The sequence below is a fragment of the Petaurus breviceps genome, unplaced genomic scaffold (genome assembly GCF_028583685.1).
Source record: "Petaurus breviceps papuanus isolate PSGF00001 unplaced genomic scaffold, PetGlider_PUasm1.0 90804, whole genome shotgun sequence".
Taxonomy (NCBI): domain Eukaryota; kingdom Metazoa; phylum Chordata; class Mammalia; order Diprotodontia; family Petauridae; genus Petaurus; species Petaurus breviceps.
Window position 1 is genome coordinate 20,267,326 of NW_027187348.1, and position 24,866 is coordinate 20,292,191.

General features: G+C 40.9%; 1 protein-coding gene across 4 annotated transcripts in view; it reads right to left on the reverse strand.

Annotated features, from left to right (window-relative positions):
* The window catches only part of MYO1B (myosin IB), a 225,842-nt gene extending 205,181 nt beyond the window's left edge, over positions 1-20,661 (reverse strand). For 2 of the 4 annotated variants that reach the window (XM_069070180.1, XM_069070181.1), the window contains exon 1: positions 20,264-20,660. The gene's annotated coding sequence lies outside the window, so the exon portion shown is untranslated. Of the gene's footprint in view, positions 1-20,263 lie in introns of all 4 variants that reach the window. The other 2 variants (XM_069070179.1, XM_069070182.1) reach the window with 2 other exon arrangements.
* Between the last annotated feature and the right edge of the window lie 4,205 nt (positions 20,662-24,866).

Below are 24,866 nucleotides of genomic sequence, written 5' to 3' on the forward strand. Positions count from 1 at the left end.
GGGAAGACCTTCCTTCCTTCCATAAAGGAGCAGGTGTGAATCTAATTCACTGTGCTGGGTTTTACCTCTGGATCTCTTGTTATGGCATAGACACTGGAAGTCCACTGTTCATTCTCACTGCATGAGGCCACCCTCCTTTTTTTTTTCTTTTCTTGCTTTTTGGAGGGGTTAAGTGACTTGCCCAAGGTCACACAGCTTATAAGTGTTAAGTGGCTGAGGCTGGATTTCTACTCAAGTCCTCCTGACTCCAGGGCTGATATTCTATTCACTGTGCCACTTAGCCGCCCCCCAACCTCCTTTTTTGCACATATCTTCCTCTGATCATATCTTTTACACCGCTCTTGTGCAATAGCTCTTTGTTAATAACAAACTTGCTGCCTACACCTGCTCACTGGGTGCACCTCTGCTGCCCTTTGGGTTATCTACTTTAATTCTTCAGAAACCATTGTTTTCTATAGCTGGGAGCTATAGATCACATATGATTCTAAAAAGGTGGGCACCTATTTCAGGGAAGCATCAGAGTTCATTAAAAGACCTGTTCAATTTCCCAAATGCAGTCTGGCGTGCTTCTTTCCTATTATATTCTAGGCCCTATTCATCAACCATCTACAGTATCAGACTTAGGTAAGCAAAATCCTAAGTGAAATCTGAATTAGAATAAAATATAATGGAAAAATTTAACAAATTAAATAAAAATACAATTAAACCTAGACAATGTTGACACGTGGTTTTCTACTTCAATACCCAGCCCATAGGGATACTGACGACTTTTCCATCTATAAGGAATTACTCATTTATCTGGGTTCTGTGCTAGATATCCTCCCCCCAGCAGTGACAAACACCTCTGGTGAGTTTAAATCTACCTGCTTTAATAACTCACAAGATTTTAGCAGAAGTTCAAATAAGTTATCTCTATTGTTACATGACTTAAGGATCTTGGTATGATTGTAACATGTGTTATATTCCTTGTTGAAGGAAAAGCCAGGGATTCTTAACCTAGGGTCTACACACATCCCTGAACAGATTTAGGAGAGTCTGTGAGCTTGTATAGGGGTGGGGGAAATTATATCCTCATTTTCTCAAACCTGTAACTGAATTTTCCTTCAATTATTTAAAAACATTCTTCTAAAAAGGGTTTAACCAACTTCCTAAGGGATCCAAGACCCAAAAAAGATTAAGAACCTACGCTTTAATTAAAGCAAGTGATTGGCCACAGAATCAAATGTCTTTCATTTGAAAGTCAACCAAAATAAGCATAAGGAGAACCTTGTATACTCTGCACCTTTCAGTTGACTGAAGAACTATAAAGGGTGGGTAGCTGTACAATATCATTTGTGAAAGCATGCCTGTTCCCTGCTAATACTTTCATTAATGATGCTCTAATATAGCTTTACCTGAGTCTCATAAAAAAAGTCATAAAGATGGGAAAATGGGTAAATGGGTTGGTCATTTCTGCTATCATCCAAAAAATGTGCAATCATTTAAATAGAAGGTGAATCAAAAAGGTGTAGCAAAAGCAAGGCATAATATAAGGACAGAATAATTCACCTTCATAGAGCACATTAAAGTTTTCAAAGTGCTTTACAAACATTAAGGAAGCAGTACTTTGGACAGATCTGTAGAAGATTTATGGGAGGAGGAGAGAACCAGCAGATGGGATGCAAGGTACACACCATGGAAGGCAGTATCCACAGAGGTCACTAACCCACTGCAGATCTGATGACAACCTATGATAGCAACATAAAGGTTCCATGGTATGAATGGATCATTGTACAGTACACTATGGACACAAAAGAAAAATTTGGAGATCCAGGAACAGCAACATTGTCAAAATACCTTAACACAAATACCTGTAACTGTAAAAACATTAATAATGCTCAAGTCACAGAATCAGAAAATCTCAGAATTGCAAGGGACACCTCAGATTATTTAATGCAAATTAATTATTGGGCATGAGTCTTTTCAGCAATACTCAATAAAGTCACATTGTTATTGTTCAGTCATTCTAAGTCATGCCCAACTCTTCATGATCCCATTTGGGGTTTTCTTGGAAAAGATACTAGAGTGGTTTGCCATTTCCTTCTCCTGCTCATTTTACAGATGAGGAAACTGAGGCATACAGTGCTAAGTGACTTGTCCAAGGTCACACAGACAGTAAGTATCTGAGACTGGACCTGAACTTAGGTCTTCCTGATTCCAGGTCCAGCATTCTATCCACTGTAACAAACAGCTGCCAAATAAAGTCACAGAATCACTGATTTAGAGCTGGAAGGAAACTGAGAGGTCACTGAGTCGAATCTCTTCATTTTATGGATGAGGAAACTTAATATTTATAGAAAGATTAAATTGACTTCCCTAAGATCAGGGAATCCTGATAAATGTTCGAGGTACGATTCAAACCCAGATCTTTCTGATTCCAAGTCAAGGCCCTATCTACATTGCTTTGTTTCCTTTGCTTAAAGGCCTCCAATGACTCTTTAAAAAGATCAGCTCCCACACCATTTCAGTCCCACAGGGAATTATATTTTGGAGGGAAAACAGAAACTTTCTCCAATACAACTCTAGCCCTAGGCTCTACAGAGACTGCTAATTTCTTAAGAGTTATTTTTAACCAAGGCTAAGGTTTGAACAGTCCTGAACCATGAGCCAAAATCAGAAGAAATTGGCTAAACTGTAAACTGCAGTCAAAATCTTTCTTTTTTTTTTAATATAGTACTAAATCTCAAGGCTGGTGTTCATTCCCCTTAAAACTGAAATTCCCATTAAAACCACAAACTGGATATCTGAGTTTGCCAGAAACAGTTTAATGTTATCATAAAATGTTACAATAAAATTTACCTTCCACATTATCTTATGATCTGTAAACTCTGTTTTGCTGCATACTAATTAGAGATAAGCAAGAAATTCAAGGAATGGCTACAGAATAGTATTGCTTTTACCCTCCCTAATCAAACCCCTCTGGGATGAGACAAGGGGAAAGGAAAATGAAACAGACTGGCATATGTCTACAATTTTTAACCCAAAAAGACTGACCTCATGGAAAATAATAAAAATTCTATCAAAAGTGTTTCCCTACTGAGCTATCTGACATAGAACATGGACATACACAGAAGGTCCTATGAGATGGCCCCATGGCATAACGGATGGACTTTCAGAAAGAGCCCATTCAAATCCCACCTATTCTCTTACTAGCTGCGTGACCAAATGTTTAATCACTAAATTACTCAGAACCTCAGTTTTCTCTCTGTAAAATGGGGCACAAGGAAACTTAGGGTACCCATGCTCAGAAACACATGCAAAGCCTAAAATACTATAGAAATACTAGTTAATATCCCTTACTTGCTGAGAAAAGTAATGAATTCCATTTCTTGTAAGAACCCTTATCTCACCTAATCCAAACCTCAAGAGCCCTTTCCATTTTTACCAGTTCCTATTTGTTAGTTGACAACAAACATGCTGCAAAGGAATCTTGCATGATTTTAACAAATGCATAAAAGACATCTTGTTGGAGCAGAGCCTCAGAATTTGCTCTGTCCAATTAACTGCTTTTTTACAGTTAACGAATAAATATGATGGGAGCCTGCGCTCTCTGTACTTTCCAGTTGGTTGTGACTAAAAGGACATGTGGTCTGCTACTGAAAATCAATTTTAAAAAACCAAGGTTGTCGTCTTACATGTATCAACTATTCTGAATTTTTTATTAGAGTTTAGCATACAGCAGATATTTGTGGCTGATATCCTGATAACTTTTTTGGCGATAATAATGTGCATTAATTTTTCCCAAGTATTTGTTATCTTCCCTTTTCAGATATCCTGAAACTCAGTCCTTCAACACCTCCCAAATAGACTTTTTTTGTTTGTTGCTTTTTTTGTTTTGTTTTTTGGAGAAGGAAGGCAAGGTAATTGGGGTTAAGTGACTTGCCCAAGGTCACACATCTAGTAAGTGTTAAGTATCTGAGGCCAAATTTGAACCCAGGTCCTCCTGACTCCAGGACTGGTGCTCTATTCACTGCACCACCTAGACGCCCCATCCAAATAGCTTTCTTCTGGGTACACTTAGTTCGTTCTGTTTTCTTCAGTACCATTTATACTTTATTATGCAGCACCCTCAAGGACTGTGATTTTAAGAGTTCAACTATGACTGCTCCACTATTACTAATGGGGGGAAAATAGTGTGCAACAGAAGTCCTGGCTGGTCTTTTCTATTTTTTTATCCTTTGTTATCCTTCAAATTTCATCCTTAAATGTTCTCAGAATGGTCTAAATTCTACCTCACACTAAGCTTTCATTTTTTATTTCACCACTTCTTTATGTTTTACAAGGCAATTACTCATAACATTTCACCATTCTCCCTGTAAAATATAAAATGTGCACTAATATTCTAAACTGATGTTACCCTTTGCTACATGTCTCTGATTAGTGAGAAAATCAATGTATGCTGGTTTGGTGATTTCTGGGCTATTTTGGCTATATGTAATATAACTATGTAAGCTGTTTGATGTTTTTGTTGTTTACTCTGTTTTCAAAGGGGACCAATGACAACATAGATGATGTGTTGACTTTCTTGTGAATTGGATTTAATATTTCTTGTGAAAAGGATTTAAGTGAGGCACAGTTGTGCGAAGTCATCAATGGTTAAACTTACTTAGCAAAAGGTGCTATAGTCCATAATGTCACTGTCATCAATTTCCCCTTTTTTTCAGGGTCCATGTCCTAATGATAGAGCATATCTTCTCATTTTCATTATTCTAATTTAGTGTTAATTTTGGTCTTTTGCTCTAATAGCAGGAGGGAAGCTCCCTGAGGACAGGGTTTATTTTCCACTTCCTAACATAATGCCTCACATTTAATAAATGCTTGTCCTACTGTCTAGGATGGTCGTCTGACTACAAAGGATAGATTCAGAATTGATCAGCAACAAGTAATTTCCCAGCATCATCTGAATATGATCTATTTCACATTCTTTTCCTGTTATTTGGTTATTTTCAGGTACTAGATCTCCCAACTCTCTTCTTGAAATAAAAATTCATGATATACAGGTGAGAGGTTTATTTGTAATCTGGTCACTTTCATTTCTTGATCCTAAGCCTGATTTTTTTCATATCTCTATGCTGTCTTTTAGGATTGGATTTACCAAGTTTTAAAGTATGTGATAATTAAATTTGTAGGGGATAAAACACTTCAAAGAATTTTCCCATTTCTTTTATCTCTTCATTCTTTCTTCTCATTTGAAAAATGCCTGGGAGTTTCTTCTGACCCAACAAGATCAACAAGAAACAATAGTATAACACGATGGCTGAAAGGGCAGAGAACTTTCCAGGAAATAAGACCTTTCAATAAGGGAACAAGCTTCCTTGTTAAACAGTAGACTCCCCATCACTGGAAATATTCTTGCAGAACAGGTGAGACAACCACCCATCCAAGAATGATGCAGAAAAGATTCTTACATTGAGAGGAAGGATGAAGACCTTTCTAAGGTCTCTGATAACTCTTAAAATCTAACATTCCCAAGTGTAAACATGGATGTCAGTCAAAAAGAATAACCCCTTTTCCTCAGGGAGCTCACAATCTAATTAGGGAAACATCATACAAAAAAAAAATATTCACATATATTGATTAAGTGAGAGGTAATCTCAGAAAGAAGGCACTAGCAGCTGGGAGGAAGGAGGTTGGGAAAAGCCTCCTGCAAAATGGCAGAATTTGATCTCATCTTGAAGGAAAATGGGAGAGCTAAGAGAAGGTGAGGAGGGCAAACATTCCAGGAAAGCCAGTGAAAAGACACAGAGGCTATAAGAAGCATCAAGTAGGTCAGTTTTGCGAGACGGCAGAGTGGGACCAGGGGGGCAAAATCTAATACTATAAAAGTCGGAAGAGGTCATGTTGTGAAGAGGCATAAATGCCAACAAAGGATTTTCTATTTTGATCCTAGAGGTAATAGGGAGCCACTACAGTTTAATGAGTGAGAGTGGAGCTGAGGGTGTGAGACAAGTGCTCTAACATGTAGTGGAAAATGGGGGAGAGGGGGAGGGGAGGGAGTTCTGATCATGTGACTTTTCCAGCTGCTTACCTTTGGGACAAATGTAAATTTTCTGCATAGTATTCCTCTTTCTTCTACCTGTAATTTATTCTTCCCATTCTATCTGTCCTAAAATAGGCAATACCAAATTCTAAAAAATAATACCACCACCTAATAAGAACATATTTGTAACCCACAGCACGGAATTGCATACTACTGACAACTTCTTCCCATAAATCCAACTGGACATATAAACAGCGGTACAGCTGTACAACTGGAATCTCAATATCTGCTAGGGCTGATGAATACATTAATAAAATGATCACGCTGGACAAGCTATTGCTGAGTGGGAAAGAACTTCAGGCAGGTAAAGGAGAAGGTGGAAAAAGAGAGAAAGCAAAGTCTACATTCATAATCTAATTAAAGGAAGGGGGGCGGGGGCATTTTCTCTAATTGAAGGAGCAGAATATAGAGACAAAGGCCAAACTTAAGTCAAAAAAATAACAGCTTTTCCCATTGGTAGCTTCTATGAAACACCTTAGCAGGTCACCTTGAAAGCAAAGACTGAGAAAGAATACCAACTCCTTCTATAACATAATACCAAAAACAAACAAATAGGCCTTGGCAAAGGTTTAAGCTGGGCTGACACCTTGATTAAGTCTGCTCCTGGAACCTGTGATAATGCCCCCTTAAAACCCTGCTCTACAGCTGCCAACAGCTATTATCACGCCAAAAATCAAAACCAACAATACCACGTGAGCTGGCTGAGGATGGTGGGAAGGGCCCTGAACCAGGAGTAAGGATGGCTGGGTTTTAGGCCCAACTTTAGTCATTAACTAGCTGTGTGATCTTGAGGGGGGGAAAAAATCACTTGCTCTATTTCCTCATGTGTAAAATGTAATGTAGGATTCATCTGGTTTAACTTGCACTGTAATACACAATATTATACTTACATATTATATTATACTTATATGTAATATTATAATTATATAATAATATGTATAGAGTTCTACTGCATCGGAAAAGATTTCTATAAAAAAACCAATCACACCTTTACACAGAGGAACCAAGCTTCTTCTCATGACTGCCCAGTAACATCTGTATGAAAGGGAAGCACAAAACCACATTAAACTTTTAGAAAAAGCCAATGAAATCAAGTGCTTAATACAGGGCTCCTTATCAATGGGAAATTTGCCAAGCCTGATGTAGTTGGTTTCTTTTTAAACTCTGGTAATTTTCCAGAATGTCTTCTTTTTTTTCTAATGGTTCTACTTTAAGGGAAAAAAATTTAAGAAAGCAATGTTATCACTACAAATTGGCAGCTACACGCCCAGCCCCAGGCGAACTATGAAGTAGATAGAAGACATGCATTTCCATCTGCTTACCTGATAACTTCACCTGATATTCAAAATGAACATGTCTCCAAACAAACTCATCACGTTCCCCTTGCCTTCCCTCCAAAGACAAACATACTAGTTTTTATCCACCTGTCCAGGCCTGAGTTTCCACATTTATAAAATAAGATAATTATATGAGATGATCCCCAAGGCCCTCTAGTCAATCAAAAAGCATGCATTAGGTGCCTACTGCAGGCATTGTATTAGGAGTTAAAGACAAAAAAACAAAAATTAAACAGTCCTTGCTGTAAGAGTTTCCACTTCCTGATTCCATACTTCCAATTGAATCTCAGTGATCCCTGACCTTTATGCATTTTCAACAATTTATTTTTACTTGACTTGAAGTAATTCCTCCCACTTCCCCCTAGAATGTATTTCTATATGGAATTTCTTTTATTAAGCTGAATTAAAATTTAGTTTAAGAATTTCAGAACCCCCACTGATAGCCTGGAAGATACCTAAAGGATGCCAAGAAAACAAAGTTAAAATCACTGACCTTAGCAAAATGCTAATTATAAAGTGGTTTCTAAATAAGAGGCTAAAGTAATGACAGCTGGCTCCATCTATCTTGTCCACTTCAAGAGGGATCTGGTGAAGCCTCTCTCATCGGAAAGTCCATAATGAAGACAGCATTAGGAAGCATCAGAGCCGCCAGCTCTAAATACTGAACGTGGGGCAAGAGGAGAATCTAATCAATCAACAGATATTTATTAAGGGCCTCTGTGTGTGGTTTCTGAACATCCTACTCCAACAAATGATTGATTGCCAAATAAGTGGCATAGGCAATGAGCCCATGAGCTCAGAAGATTGGTGAGATCATTGTGGGCTCCACGGCCTGGGAAAGTTTGCAAGTTAGTGGGTTGAGAGATGGGTGTTAAAGGATGGGCAGGATATCCAAGGGTATGGAGGAGTGAGAAGGGTATTCCAGCGCCAAAAAAAAAGGCATAAAGCATCCTTGTGGGATGTGAGATGAGCTTGGGTACAGCATAGGAGTCATGTCCAAGAGCAAGAGGACAGAACTCTGGAAGGGTGGGTCAGGGACACTCCCTAGAGTACAGTCTGGCAGTCCAATGTTAAGGCCTTGAATGGAGGAGTTGGCAAGGAGGAGGGAGAATCAGCTGACAGGCTGACTCTGGAAAAGGAACAATCAAAGATTCCAAGACATTAAGCTTGAGGAAACTGGGAAAATAAACGTGCCATCAATACAAATGGAGAAATAAGGAGAAGCTCCCTTGTGAGAAGTAGGGTTGAAGATGACATTCAGTTTGGCTTGAGGTAGACTAGACTTAAAATGATGGTGGAACATCCAAGTAAAAAACCGAGTAAATGCAAAAGAAGCACAACTCAGAGGGCAGCAAAGTTCTGAAATTTACAATAGGTAGTAAAATAGACAGCAAAGTTCTGAGATCTACAATAGACAGTAAATACAATAGGTAGTAAAACAGAAAGTTTCAAAGAAGGCTTAGAACAGTGCCTATCTACCCCAGGAAATGACGGTAACTTCTGCCTAGATTTAACCTGTTGGTGATCAAAACTGATGCACCTCCATGGATTAAATAAAATCACAAAATTAAACAGACACATGAATTAGTAGAGGCCAACTGACTCTAACACATCATTTGCCATAAAGAATTACAGACTGGCAACAGAAAGGAAGCAATCTATAGTACAGAGTGCTGGATGTGGAGTCAGGTGACCTGGAATAGAATCCGCACCCTGCGCAGCTCAGTAGCTGTGTGACTCTGTTTAAATCACTTCTCCTCTGAGCCTCAGTTTCCACATCTGCAAAAAATTAGGAGGCTGGGGATGAGAAGTCTAATCCCTCTTCTCTGTGACAGTTCTTTTAAATAACCTTCCTTCCCCCCTTCTCTTCTGCAGCCTAAATACCCCCCAGTTCCTTCAAGCTGTCTTCAAATGCCATAACCTCAAGGTCCTTCACCATCCTTATTGTCCTTCTTTGGATGCTCTCCAGCTTATCAAGATCCTTCCTAAAAAAACTGAACACTACCCTATAGGGACAGTCAGACCAGGGCAGATATATTCAGGGGGACCAGTATCTCCATCTCCTTCTTGCTCAACTCTATGCCTTTTCCTAAAACAACCTAAAATCACTGAAATAAAAGGGAGAAACTATGAGTCTCCTCTTCTGAAGTTTTCACATGACCAATTAGGGAACTGTGACTATCAGCCACATGCAATTTTCCCCACCTAGCAGTATACTTAGGGCAGGAGTTAGGTGGGGGAGGGGGAAGAATCCAAGAAAGGCAGAAAGGGTGTGGTACTGGAAAATATGGGTGGGAGCCAGTCAAAAACACTGCCCACAAATTTTTGCATTTAAAACAAATTTACCTAGTTTATCAAAAATGTACTAAAATGAAAATGACTAGGTGCTTTTCTAAACACAGTATCAGTTATCATCACTCTAAGCCTAACAGCCAGACAGTCAATAAACATTTATTAAGAGTCTACAATTTGCCAAGCACTATACTAAGCCTTGGGGATACAAAAAGAGACAAAAGACAGTCCCAGCCCTCAAGGCAGGTTTGGGGGTGGGAGGAGTGTTTGCTTTTCAGATAACCCTTTTCTAATAGGTACTTAATGAGCATTCTAACTGGCACCTCTGATCTTTGCAAGTCTCCAAATCTGCTGTTTGATTGCCACAAGTGTAATAACTTAGGAATGGCCAAGTACAGAGAGCCAGGGAAAAGGTGAGGGGAAGTCACACTCAGAGTGTAGAGGCTACGTGACCTTGGGGAAGGCAAAGGACTCCTGAGGGAGCACCAGGGCAGCAGATGACAAACTGCAGAAAAGGTGCACCAGACCTGAGCTGGTAGAGGGAGTTTCCTGAATGTGGGGAGGAAGGGGCACTATGCCAATTACTACTAAACCACCACCACCACCCCAGTCACTATCACTATGTTAGGAAGATTGTTCCACTTTCTACAGCATTTCTCAAATCCATACAGCATTTTTTCCTGCAAAAGGCTTATTAGAAAGAGGAATAGTTAAATTGATAATTAATTATGAAATGGGGGCAGGCATGCTTGATTCTTCAGGTACTCTCTGGGAAAGCCCAAGACGGCAGGCATGCCATTCCACTTTAATATGGCACAGAGGGTAGAGACAAGCGGCAGAAGGGGACAGAGGCCGATGGCTTGGGGACACAGAGTTGGAATGGTGAATAGAGGCAGGTGACTGGGGAAGAAGATGGGGAGGGGGAGAGGCAGGGTATATCACTCATATAACCATGGATTGGAATTGGGAGCACTCAAAAAGGCACTGACCTTTAGGAGATAGAAGAGCACTCAGAGGCAGGAGTTTGAGGGTTCATTTTTGCAGGATTTGGGGGCAGTCAGACTACGTCTTATCTGTGCCACCTTGGGCTTGGTTCATTAATGTATCAGATCATCTCAAAGTTGTCAGTAAAACTTCAAAGTTAGCATGCTGATATCATCTCAACATCAAGGCCATGTGGTCATCTGCTGGTCTTTTCTGTGGAAGCCTGGAATTTGTCTGGGATTGACATATCATAGGACCAAAGGGCCCTGACAGCAGCACCTAGATGGCTTCTGCTGATTAAGCAAATTACCAGGATGTGAATTTAGGTTAATATATGATACAATTTGTAAATAATGCTCCTTTGATCTTTGGGACAATTTATACAGGACTTCGCAAGCTTATTTCCTTCTACTGTCCCTTTATACTGGCTATCTGTAAGCTTACTATACTGACTGAGACATCTCCCTTCCAAATGTTTATATGGACTGTCTTATTTGTGCCCGAGCTGTGGTGGAGTCTTCAGAGTTCATATTGGTGTGATCAACCACAGTCAGACACACTACACATCGACTCCAAAAGAGCGATGTCATTTTGGTCCTCTTTGATTACTAAGGACAACAACCAATCAGAAAGGGGTGGTTGGGGAGATCAGAACAAGGTATAATTTTAACGCAGTGGGGTAAACATCTTTTTTGGATAAGGAATGTGGAGTTCAAAGGTCAAGGGTCTTCCCTAGTGTCACACAGTTAGTAAATATGAAAACCAGGACTTGACACATACCTTGGGAAAACCAGGACTTAACATACACCTTGGTCTTTTCTCTGACACATACCTCCTCTCACTCCATTACAAGATCACTTCTCCACCTCTACTCTAGGATTCTTATTCCCTTGGCAGGGACAGCACTCTCATTTATTAATTCCACTCAGCCCAGTCAAGTACCTAAGTGCCCAACGGCGGAATGTCAAGACAGACACTCCATATGCTGGCTTTGGAGTAGAGACCAGCCCACGTTCTCTGAAAGCTACTTGAAGGCAATCTGATTCCTGCTGAGAGACATATTTGAAACATACCACCTTAGGAGAACAATAAATACCATATGGCAAAGGTCAGCAACCTGGCAGAGGTAGCAGCCAAAATTTCTAGTCCCTGTAAAAGTGTGTGAGGTGTGCAGGAGGAGGTGGCAGGCTCCCACAGGGCATACCAGGGAAAACTGACCCAGTCAAGTGTGCCAGTATTATGCTGAGGCCATAAGATCAAAGATTTAAGACTAGAAGGGCCCTTAGAAACTGTAGAGCCCAAATTCTTCATTTTACAGATTAGGAAACTGGGCTGATTTGCCCAGGGTTTATAAGATTCTAAAGACCTGAAGTCAAGTCTTCCTGAATGCAGGGTCAGTGTTGAAGCAATCATTGGATCAATCAATCAACACTGATTAAGTACTAAACTATACTGTGCTAAGCACTGGGGATACAGAAAGAGTCACAAGGCAGACTGACTTCAAGGAACTTACAACCCAGTGATGAAGACAACATGCAAACAGATATATATATATATATATATACACATATATAGCCAGTTATACACAGGATAAATAGCAAATAATTAACAGAGGGAAGGCAGTAGGATTAAAAGGGGTTGGGAAAGGCTTCCTGAACAAGATGGGATTTTAATCGGCACTTACAGGAAGCCAGAGAGGTCAATAGTCAGAGCAGAAGAGGGAACTCGTTCCGGGCATGGGGACAGCCAGAGAAAATGTCCACAGCTCAGAGATGGAGTGTCTGATGGATGGTCAGTGTCATGGGATGTGCTGGGGAATAAGGTACAAGAAGACTGAAAAGTTAGAAGGGGGCTAGGTTATAAAGGGCTTTGAATGGCAAAGAGAGCATTTTATATTTGATCCTGAAGGCCAAAGGAAACCACAAGAGTTTGGGGTTTTTTTTGTTTTATTGGGGTTTTTTTTTGGGGGGGTATTATAGTCAGACCTGCACTTTAGGAAGATCACAATAGTGGCTGCATGGAAGATGGATTTGGGTGGGGAGAGACTTGGGACAGGCAGACCCCCCAGCAGACTAGTGCAATAGTTCAGGTGTGAGGGTGATAATAGTCGGTACCAGGCTGGTGGTAGTGTCACAGGAGAAAAGGGGATGTATCCAGACATGTTGCAAAGTTAAAATAGACAGGCCTTGGCAACAACTTGACTATGGGAGAGGTGGGGAAACGGGGTGAGAGATAGTAAGGAATCCAGGTTAACTCCTGAGTTTCAAGCCTGAGGGACTAAGAGAATGGTGGTGCCCTCTACAGTAATAGAGAAGGTAGAGGTGGGGAGAAGATTAAGGGGAAAGTTTGGACATGTTTACTTAAGATGTCTACTGGGCATCCAGTTTGAGATGTCTGAAAAACATTTGGAAATGCAAAATTAGAGGTCAGTAAGATTACTGGGACAGTATAGATATGAGAATCATCAGCACAGACGATCCACAGGATCTAATGAGATCACCAAGGGAAATAATACAGGGGAAGAAGAGGACCCAAGACAGAGCCTGGAGGGACACCTTCAGTTAAAGGACTGTATCACCTACTGCCACCTTAGTGACAGTCTCCAAGCCTTGAGTTTTCAGCAACCAAGACAAACAGGAAGAGAGGCCTGACTGCCTCCCTCCCCTAGCAGGAACATCTCTTTTTAAATACTAATGCAGTCACCATTACTGGAGCTGGTCTTAAAAGTGGGCAGCCCATTCAACCTAAACACCAATCCTACAGTTTATTATCCAACCATGACAACTTTTTCCCTTCCCAACCTACCCTTCACCATAGGTCTGGAAGATTTCCTTAATCTTCAAGAACATCCTTTTAAAATTCAAATATCCTAGTGAAAAGGAGACAAATATTCATTTGTCCTTACAAACAAATACTCAAAGGTAAAAACTGAAGCTTAAGTTTAAATACTTTGGCCACATAATAAAAAGACAGGACCCATTGGAAAAGACTCTTGGGAAAGACTAAAGGCAAAAGGAGATGGGGAGAGCAGAGGGTGAGATAAATAGATGGCATCACAGGAAACAATGTACATGAGCTTGGACATACTTCAAGAGATAATGGAGGATAGAGGGGCCTGGTGTGCTATGGTCCATAGGAAGAGCTGGACAGGACTGCACAACAACATTATTCCTTATTGGTTAACACCTTTCCAGGGTCTAATTCACTATTAGGACATAAAGGATTCTTACAAAAGATTGATGGAAGATGAGAAAATAAGAGAGGACAGAGCTGACCTCACTGGTACCAATTTGTGAATAGGAAAAGGACAGTTGTTCCTTTTCGTTTGGAGTCACAGGGGCACAGGCTTGGATCTATAAGGAACCAAAGTCCAAATCCTTCATATGAAAATGAAACTGCAGCACAGAAGTCAAGGGATTCCCCCAAGTCACACAATAGTGAAATTTCTGTATCAAAACATGTCTTTTCTCTCAAAACATTTCCATGCAGCTATCTTCCTCACCTCTTGTCAGTTAACCCATTAAAATGAAAAAAATAAATCCCTAATTCCAATCTGATGTTATTGTTTTGTTTGTTTTCTTTGTGGATTATGATGCTATCAACTACAATTCATTTCACCAAAGCCTCAGGTGCAGAATTCCCCAGCATCCACATGGCAGGTGCCTAAACTTGTGCCCCTCCAGGGGCAACAGGCATTCTCACTGCTTTCATCTTTTCCCATATTGCTATGGGAATGTGCCAGGGTCCTGCACTAAATTGTATGCCTCAGGAGATACATACGATCTGACAAAGATGAACTCTTTACTGACAAATGAAAAAAACATGTATAGGAAGTTCCATGAGAAGCAGAGTGGATACAGGGGAAGCCTTGGAATATGGATGACCTGGGCTAAAATCCTGTCCCTGGCACATACTAGCTATATGAATGACCATAAGCAGGTCACTCAAGTCTTTAAGCACTGTCTGAAGCAATGAGAGAGTATTAGTTCCTGCAGACCAGCATTGGTGGAAGGGAATTTCCACATTGGTAGTCTTTTACACAGCTGTTCCAAGAAGGGGTGGGGGGGAGAAGCCCCAGGAATGAGATGCTAATAAGTTTCAGAAGAAGTTGAGAGTGCAGCCTGGAGAGGAATCAGACAATGAGACATGGCTGGTCTGGGCCCCCAGTTTAAAGGGAAATCATGGAAGGAGGAGCTATCCAAACTGAAAGAGAGGCCACAGGGTTGGAGGGTACTTCCCATGAGTGAATTTCAAGGCTAGAGTGAGACTTGTGGATGGAGAGCTTGGGCATGGTAGAAGTTCAAAGTACAGCCTGGAGAGCAACGACCTGCCCTCTCCCTACCTTTCCAGAATCCTTATACTTCATTCACCCCTCCACAAATTCTACAAACCAGCTACACAAGCCTCAAAAAAAGACATTCCATCTCCCGCTCCTATGGTGGGAATGCTCTCTGTCTCCATCTCTGTGTCTTAAAAGACAGCTAAGTGGTGCTGAAGACACAGCTCTGAACCTGCAGTCTGGAAGACTTGAGTTCAAATTCAGCCTTGGACACTATGTATGACCCTGGGCAAGTCACTTAGGCCATGTCTACCTAAGTTTCCTCATCTATAAAAAGAGGATAATAACAGCACCTATATCCCAGAGTTGCTGTGAGGGTCAGATGAGATCATTGTAAAACAGCAGCTACCTTCAGTTCCCTTCATTAATTTCTGCCCACATCTCCAAACCATCTTTTCCATCTTCGTTGTTTGACACCTAGTTGGATAGAAGATCCTAACCTATCTGTTGCTGTTTGCCAGACCTTATACTGGCCTCCCCAACACAAAGCTGAATTTTAAAGTAAACAAAAGAGGATTTTCTGATACCAGAAAATATAAAATATGACCTAGGCCACCTGCAAAGAATTCAGGGACACCAAATGGGCCTTTTCTATCAAGAAATGGTTAAGTACCAAATAAAATAAAGATAAGCTTTCCAGACTAGAAGCCTTATCTTGGGTACATAACAACTAATATTGACCTTTTCTCTTTTATCCAATCCCTTGAATGAAGACATAAACAATTTAGGGTGTCCATTGTTAACATTTTTTCTATGTTTGCACTGGCGGCTACTCTCAAAACAGCTTTCTCCTGAGGCTATTTGAGTAATCTCCTACCCATCCTTAACTCTCCATTCTGCTCCCATCTTCCACAAAAGCTAAAAATTCCACTTCTGTTCTTCCTTCCAGCCTCTTCCTAAGTGGGCTTACTTCCTCTGTAGGGGAAAGATGAGTACAGAAACCATCCTGTGGGATTTTGTTCCCACAGAGCCCAGAAATGTGATGATCTCAGAGGATCTTGTAAAGAGAGACCCTTGACACTTTCCAAAGGAAAAATGTCTTCTACAAAGGGGCTGCTGCCAGGACTTTTAAAAAGCATGTGCTGGGAAAAAACTAAGGACAACCACTTCATATGTTTCCAATTCCACTGAACCACTTCCTCCTTTTATTAACTGCCTGCCTTCTCTCCTTCCCTGTTCCTCCTTTAAAAAAAAAAATCTGTGACTAACTCAAGCTCAAAATCTACCCCCATCATGGAGCAAATTTTGATGTCCTAGGAAGTACCATCCAAAGGTTACAGGTTGTCTTTCACCATTGCAGAGACACCTTGAAAACTAGATGCTTTCACTGTAAAAACAAGCAAATCTCAAAGCTTAAGAGCTGTGATAGATGCAATGACCAACTACAATTCCAGAGGGCTGATGAAGCATGCTCCCCACCTCCTGACAGGGAGGTGAAGGGCTTGGTGCAAAACTGAACATACATATATATTTTTTGGAGATGGCCAAGTCATAAACTTGTTTTGGTTGACTATGCATACTTGTTATAAGGCTTTGGGGTTCCCCCCCCCAATGGAGGAGAGAGTGGGAGAGACAGAAAATTATTTTTGTTAATTTTTTTTAAATTTCTTTTTTTAAAAAGTAGATGCTTTTTCTCTGTTGTTTTATACACTTCTTTTTACACAAGCTTACTGAAAGGGAATGGTGTGTTTTTATTAAAGTTTTTCTTTTCCTTTTACCTTAATCACATTATTCAATCAATAAGGATTTATTAAATATTTACTATGGGCCAGGCACTGTACTAGACACTGAGGAAACAAATCAATGCATATTCAGAAGAAGCTGACACTCTAGTAGGTGACAAGTGTTGGATGAGACTTTTCTACATATATAGATAGACACATACATACATGCATATAAAGAGAATAAATACAAATTAACACCAAGTAGTTCAATACAAGGCAGTTAAAAAAAAAAAAGAGGGCATGAGTAGATGGAGGGATCAGGAAAGGCTGTACAGAAAAGTTAGTACTTGTAGTTGTAGTAGTAGTAGTAGCAGCAGCAGTAGCAGTAGCAGTAGTAGTAATTAAGTAACTCTTAATCAGTGTAGACAACTCCCCAAGTGACAAACTCCTTCTACAAAGGAAGATCTGTAACTCATCTATAACTTACAGCTTTAAGAACTGCTTGGGGCAAGGAGACATGAAAGCATTTACTCAAGGTCCTAGGCTAGGTCAGAGGCTAGACTACAATCTTCTGCTATGCCTTTCAGTCTCATCATAAAGGCCATAATTCTAAATTTCACTAATGCCTTCCTAAAGATTAGACAGATTGTGAGAAATTAAAATTCACAACTCCTGTTAGGAGGGGGAGAGAGTAGAAATTAAAGAGGGAAGAGATGCTAAATCATAGTCTTCATTCTAACGGTCTCAGTCAAATCAATAATATTAATGGCAACTAATAAATTATTACTATCACTGTCAGGCACTGTGCTAAATCCTGGGAATGCACAAAAAAGAGGCAAAATACAGTCCCTGCCCTCAAGGAGACTACAATCTAAAGGGGAAGAAAACGTAAATTAAATATACACAAAACAAACTATATACAGAATAAATAGGAGATAACAGAAGTTTCTTGTTAAATCCTCTCCTCTAGCCCACCAACCCCATCCCATTTCCCTTCAGAGGTCCCACTTCACAGCTGGGACTTTGATACTCACAGCCTTTGATATTCACAGCCTGTCTTTGATACTGGCAAAATGATGATTCATTCAGAAGGGGTAAAGCCTATTGCAGGCATTAATACTGTATACAATCACACAATAGGATAGCCGGATGCTGGAAAATCAGCTTCTCCCTCAGCAACACCCCCCCCTCCCCACCACCACCATCACCATGTGTTTCCTTTGTAGCAGTCATTTCTATTGTGGTGTATATTTCATTAAAGAATATTTCAATTGTTATTTGGGAAGCTAGATAATCAAATGTGGCTTTTCCCTTAATGATGTTGTGAATTATTCTGTAAAAGTTAAAAATGATGAAACTTTTTTTTAAAAGTTACTTTGTTAACTGTAGAAGGCAGAATGTTTTGCCCAGCTTTGTGTTATAATAACAAACAGCTTGCCTGGTTGGAAAAATTCCCACTTCAATTTAAAACTCACAATGGCTTCTGAGGACATGTCCCATTGCTTAGCAGGCAGGCCCTGAAAAGCTGACCACATCCCCACGTAAAAAGGCACACACTCAGCAGTATGTACAATGCTTTTCCATTACCAGTTAGTGGGTAGAAAACATTTTTCCAGAGCATGCTCCCAATTCTCCTTCTAAAGCCAACTTTCAAACTTGGTTCACCTTAAAGGGGCTGAAAAGTAGGGTACCACTCTCTCTGAATGAACAAATATTGCCCCCTTGCAGTTAAGGGCTTTCCCAGGACAAACACCAATCTTATTTTCTGTAAATAGTGGTCTGCCCAGTAATTCTGCAGAGTATTAGACTATCTCTCTTTATCACTACAGCAATCCTCACACATTCTATAAAATGTTGGGCCCCTTCCATCAGTGTCCCATGGGCCCTGTCTATGAATGCCTGGAAATTTCAGGCTCCTCCCAGACACAGTTTTGCTTGAAATTCCCCATTCAAAAATATTGATCATTCCCTCACTTCCTCTCCCCTGAAAACACAGTTGCTTCTTCATCAGTTCCCCTTGTGTGTCAATGCTTCCAATCTGAATAAGTTGAACTTAACTAATACTTGATATGCTATATTTAAGGGTGATGTCCCCTCAATAAAAGCAGATCCCCCCAAACACTCAAGTGTTATGTCTTCCTTTATCCAGACTCTCATCACGCTTGGAGTAGAAAGCCCAACTGAGGAATTTTTAAAAAAAAACCACTATTCTCTAATGAAAACTATACTTCCTCTCAACTACTTTTGAAGGTCTTTTTAAAAATACAATTATTATTATTTCCTGGGTAAGTCCTTGAATTGAGTTTTCCTAGTGAATGTTACATAATCTGATTCATACATTTAGCAATGCCTGCCTGGCCCTTCGGTGGTTTTCCCCCAGACATTCCTGAGAGATTTTTTTATACAATTCTCCATTATGATGTATAAAATTAACTATATGTGAATCTGACTGCATTACAATCGCTTCCTATACTGTATTTGTGTGTAGTTTAACACCTTGGTCTCCGTTAATTCCAAGGACACAAAAAGAAACCTCCAGGTTCGCACCAAAGGCTACTCTCTCTTTCCAAGATACCTGGTAAGCTTTGATTTCAACAAACTACTGAAGAAACTCTCAGTGGTACCACAAAGCACACAACTTGTTGCAGCAATAAACATATGGTTACAACCTCAACAAAGCATTTTTTAAACCAGCTCTAGAGACTCACAGCCCCTAAGGTCTGCGGGCTAGAACAAGCACCCTCCCCCCTTCCAAGCCTCACATCACCCCTCCTCAACTCCTCTGTACCCCCATAAGGCATACACACACCATCAATCTCCAGCCCTCCCCCACAAGTGGCTCAAATGTAAATTTTCTCCACTTCCTAATCTGGTTTCAATCCACCTCCCTCCCCCACCCCACCCCCATCCTCATCATGAATCAATCCCATCCCAGCAAGGAAACAGGACCCAGGGCAACCCCCGCCACAGTGCCAGAACAAAGGAGGAAGGAGCAGCTGCATGCAAAGGAAACCCCATCTTGCTCTTACCCTCCACCCATCGCACACTTCACCTGGACCCCTAATGCCCTTGCCCCGAACACGCCCCCTTACCCCAGCACCCCGCTTTATTCTTCAGTTGTATTCTCACACTGAATGAAATGAGCGTACATTCATAAAGCAGGGGCAACGAGAAGCAATCAGGTATTGTTTTGGGATTGGGGGGGGGAGGGTTCTCCAAGGAGAGGGAGTGAGGATTTGGATTTCCCTTTCCTGGTGGGCAAGAGGGAGGCACGGACAAACTAAGCGCAACTTATTCTTCCATCTCTGTTCTTTCCGCGCCCCCCCCCCCCCCCACCAACCAACCAACCAACCAAAAAAAAAAAAAATCGCAATACAATATATGGAGAATCTCCCCTTCCTCCCAATCTCTGGCTCTCGCTCCTGCTCTCCAGGGGAATGCCCCAGCAACGGCCGGCGAAGGCTGTCTCCTGGGCGCTCCCTGGAGCCCAGGTCTCCATTCCCGGCTCCAGCTCCGGGGCGCAGCGGGAAGCGCGAGGAAGACGGGGCAGAAAGAAAGGGCTACCCACCTCTCCACGCCGCACACCTCCGCTCTCCCCGCAGGACTTGGGCACAGACTGCTGCCGCTGTCGCTACCGCCGCCGCCGCCTCCAGCGGCTCCGAGCCCCGCGTCCCCGGCAAAGCGAGCCAAGTGAGAGCGCGAGCGAAGGAGCGAGCGCTCAGTCAGTCCGTGTGCCCTGTGCGCAAAGAGAACGCAGGCAGGCTCGCCCGAGGCTCTCAGGAGGCAGTCATTCAGTGCCGGGCGGCCACTCCCCTAGCCGGCTGCAGAAAGGGGAGCCGGTAGGGGCGGAGGCGGAGGCAGGGGCGGCGACCTCACCACCCGGGAGTCGCCCCTCGGCGGGGAGGAGAGCTGCAGAGGGAGCCGCTGTGGACGAGGTGGAGGAGGAGGAGGCAGTTAGCCTCCCTCTCTTGCAGCCTGCCTGGCCGGCTCGGCTTCACAGCGCCCCCAGGTGAGCGCAGAGCGCAGACCCGGCCTTACCGCAAGCGGTGGCCTCTGCCACCAGCCAGCCATCCCTTCATCCAGTCCATCAGCATGTATTAAACTCCTACTCTGTACCAGGCACTGTGGTAAGCACTGGAGACACAAAAAGAGGTAAAGGGCAGCCCATGCCCTCGAGGAGCTCACAGCAAATTCTGCACCCACACGCCTCCACCCAATTCACACACTCATAGATGAAGCATTTATTAAGTGCTTGTTGTATGCTAATCAGTATGGGATCCATAGATTCCTCCACCACGGCTTCCTACCCTGTAGACTGCAGTGAAAACTCCTAGGTTTTACAGGATTGTTAAGAAAAAATAGAGTAAGAGAAATGGAATCTTGCAGGAAGCTTTCCCCCACCTTTTTAATTCCAGTTCCGTCCCTCTGTTAATTATTTCCTATTTATGTTTTATATCCTATATTCATCATATATATCCTATATAACTTGCCTTGTATATATTTGTTTGCATGTTGTTCCACTCCCCCCCATTAGATTGTAAGCTCCTTGAGGTCAGGGACTGACTCGATCCTTTTTGTATCCCCAATGCTTAGCACAATGACTGGAACAGAGTAGGTGCTTATTAAATGTTTATTTAATTTAATTTAATTCAAATTAGGAGTATGCTGGTAAATGTTTAATAACCAACACTCAGAAATTTTTTTAAGTGCCCAAGATAGACACATTTTTCCAGTTTAACCTGCATTATTGACATTTACTACATCGCTTTACTGAACTATAAGTAGAATCCCAATCCAGGAGTATGCTGAAAAATGTTTAACAACTAACTCTGAAAATAAAAAATATATTCAAGACACATTCTTAAATTTGATCTGCATTGTTGATATTTTCTCCGTTACTTTACTAAATCTAGACTCTCAACAAAACTATAAATTTAGTCCTGAGATTTACAGTTTGCTTAGATTTATTAAAATACATTTTAACTTTTACTTCAGCAACTTGTAGATATGTCTGTATATGTGCACATACATACATATATGCAGATATTCAAAGAAATTTATTTTGCACGTTATATGATTTTATTTGAACTATTTGATAATTTCAAGACTAAGTTATCAATGTCATATATGAAATACATATTCAGATTTAGTAAATAAATAATGGTTTTCTGGATGTATCCACCATGAATTATTAAACTTATGGACAAAGATACAGGGTAGTAATTCCACATTAGTTATTTGAACAGGTGTATAAAATACAGTGAAATGTTAAATGGATGGTCAAATATAAAGGTATATACATATAAGTTAATATACTGTTGAAAACTAATTTAATCTCTAAATGATAAAATAGGTCTACATAGAATTATAGCACGTGCAAAAGCAGTTTCTATGTTATTACAATTTTGTAATCTACCATTTTAATAGACACTTAAGTGCCTGCTTTGTGTATAGCATTATGCTAGCTGCTGAGTATATGAAGACAATTATGAAGACATTACTTTTCTTAAAATATCTACATTCAACTAAAGAAATATGTGTGCATGAGTTGTTTTTTTTTTTCCTTTCCTTTCCCTTTCCTTTTTCTGAGTTCTAATCTGGCCTGGGATTTTTACTAGCTCTGTGACCATGAGTAAATCATTTAGCCTGGTTGCCTCAGTTTCTGTATCTGGAAAATGAGCTGGAGAAGGAAATGTCAAACCACTCTAATATCTTTGCCAAGAAAACCCCAAAAGGGGTCACAAAGGGCCAGCCATGACTGAAACAACTGAACTGAACAACAAAAATAGTTTGCTGATTTCCCAGGTGTGAATGTTCACACTGAAAATTTGATGAACTGAAAACTTAATGAACTGTCAAGGTGGGCTGGCTCCAGCATGCCCTTTGATCCCACTCCCAGCCAAAGGCACAGGCCTAGTCAGTCAATAAACATTTGTTAGGCATTGACACTGTGGCATCATGCTGAAAAGAAAGTTTCAAAGAGACAACATGAAAACAAGTGTCTACAAGTATATGTGTCTGTGTGTATATGTATATGTGTATACACACATCCATGCATATATACACGTGTGTGATGATACGTAATGTTTATAATACACTGGAGATAATCAACGGAAAGAGGGTAATAACATGAAAAGGGCTCAGAAGAGGCTTCCTGTAGAAGATGGGGTTTTAGCTGGGACTTGAAAGAAGCCAGGAAAGTGAGGAAATAGAGATGAAGAGAGAGAGCATTCCAGTCTTGGGAACAGCCAAGAAAAAGCCCAGAGAGGGGAGGTGCAGGAGCTTGTTCCAGGAGCAGCAGGGAGGCCAGTGTCACCTGGTCAAAGAGTACTTGGGGTGAGTCAGGTGTAAATAGACTGGAAGGGTAGGAAAGGACCAGGTTATGAAGGGCTTTGAATGCCAAAAAGAAGAGTTTATATTTGATCCTGGTGATCAGTAGGGAATCACTGCAATTTACTGAGGGGTAGAGAGGATGTGACCCCAGCCAGACTCATTTTGAGTGAAGGATGGACTGTGGCCTAAATGAAATCTTGGGGGTTTTAGTTCAGAGGCTGAGAGTTCTCTACAACTGACCCCAGCACCCTTGAAGGTGCACAGGGTAAGAAAGTGAGCATTCCGGGCAATACTTTTCTCTCTTTTACTCGAAGGAGCAAGGTTTCGACTGTCAAGAATAGGAATATCAGAAAATGACTATTTAACTCTGTTGATTGGCAAACCAAAGGAAATTATGCTAACTTGTACACTAGCTTTCAGTCCTAAAGAGTTTTGTTTTATTTTTCATAACATGGTAGAAAAAAATGGATTAGTAGTCTGCCCCTTTACAGATTTTTTTTTAAATAAAAGGAATGGACTGTACAAATGCCTATGCTACCTAAAAATGTGCATCCATATTCGTTAGCCATTGACATCTTGTACTAGTCAATAGTGATGTAAATATGTATTTAATCACACGTATTAATGTATAATAAAGTATAGATACATAAATACATATGGATGGTGTATATAGACATATATGTATATAGATATATACACATAGACATAGACAAACACTTACATACATACACACACACATATTTCTATTGGTGGGAACCCAGATCTTCCTGGTCTATCAATATGGGCTCTGCCTCCACTACCCCATGCTGAGAATCAGGATTTCCACATTTTTATTTCTTCTCTGCCATTGACTCACTTTAATAAGTCATTTAACCTGTGCCCCAGTTTCCTCATCAACGAAAAAGGTGAGGGTGCTAACCTAATCCATCAGGGGTGAGGTGAGAATTCCTTAGCTAAGGTGTTAAAAGGTGTTGTAGTAACAATACGTGTTACTCATGATACTATCTACTTTATCCTTTAATAACATAAATAGCCATAAATGGGGACGGGTTTAAATGGGCTGGCCTATATTTAGAAGCTGTCAAAATGAGGTGAACTAGAAACTTTCAAACCTTGTACAGCAGTATGTGTTGTCTCTCTGAGGAATGAGAAGCACATTCATTTCTCAAAACCCTTAAAGGACACTTCCAGCTCCTGAAGGGTTCTGAAAGCCAACACCTACCCTGAAGGGAAACTGTTGGGTAGGTAATCACAACTCTAATCACCATTATCTTCAATTAATAAGTGTGGAAGGCATTATGACATCCCTAGAGAGTTCAGCCTTCTCTTCAATACATCAAAAACTAAGATTTCTTTCTCTTTTGTGACTCCTACCTTCACTGACACAAACCCATGGAACACAACCTCTCTGTATTTCACTAGATTCCATGGGTTATTGTGACCAAAAAATGTCATCTTCTGGTAACCAACCTAGTAATGAATTTCCCAAAATTTAACTAGCCCATTCCTTGGGCTATATGCTTTCTGCTTGGGAGAAGCTAGCCAGAGATTTTGATTCAGTGACATGACCAAGTATTTGGAATCAGTGTACCTGCGGTTGCAAACCTAATCTTCCTACTTTCTACTTTGGGAAGTTTGGACAAGTCGCTTAATATCTCTGGGCCTCAGTTTCCTCATCTGTAAAAGGGCTAAGGTACATTTGAGATCCCTTTCTGCTCTAAATCTATGATCCTATGAATCCAGGATCAAGTTTAGACCATGAAGAGCCCTCCAAGTAGGATTTTAACAAAGACCTAGCATTTCTAGTAGACTTCTATATAATAATAAAACTTCATTTT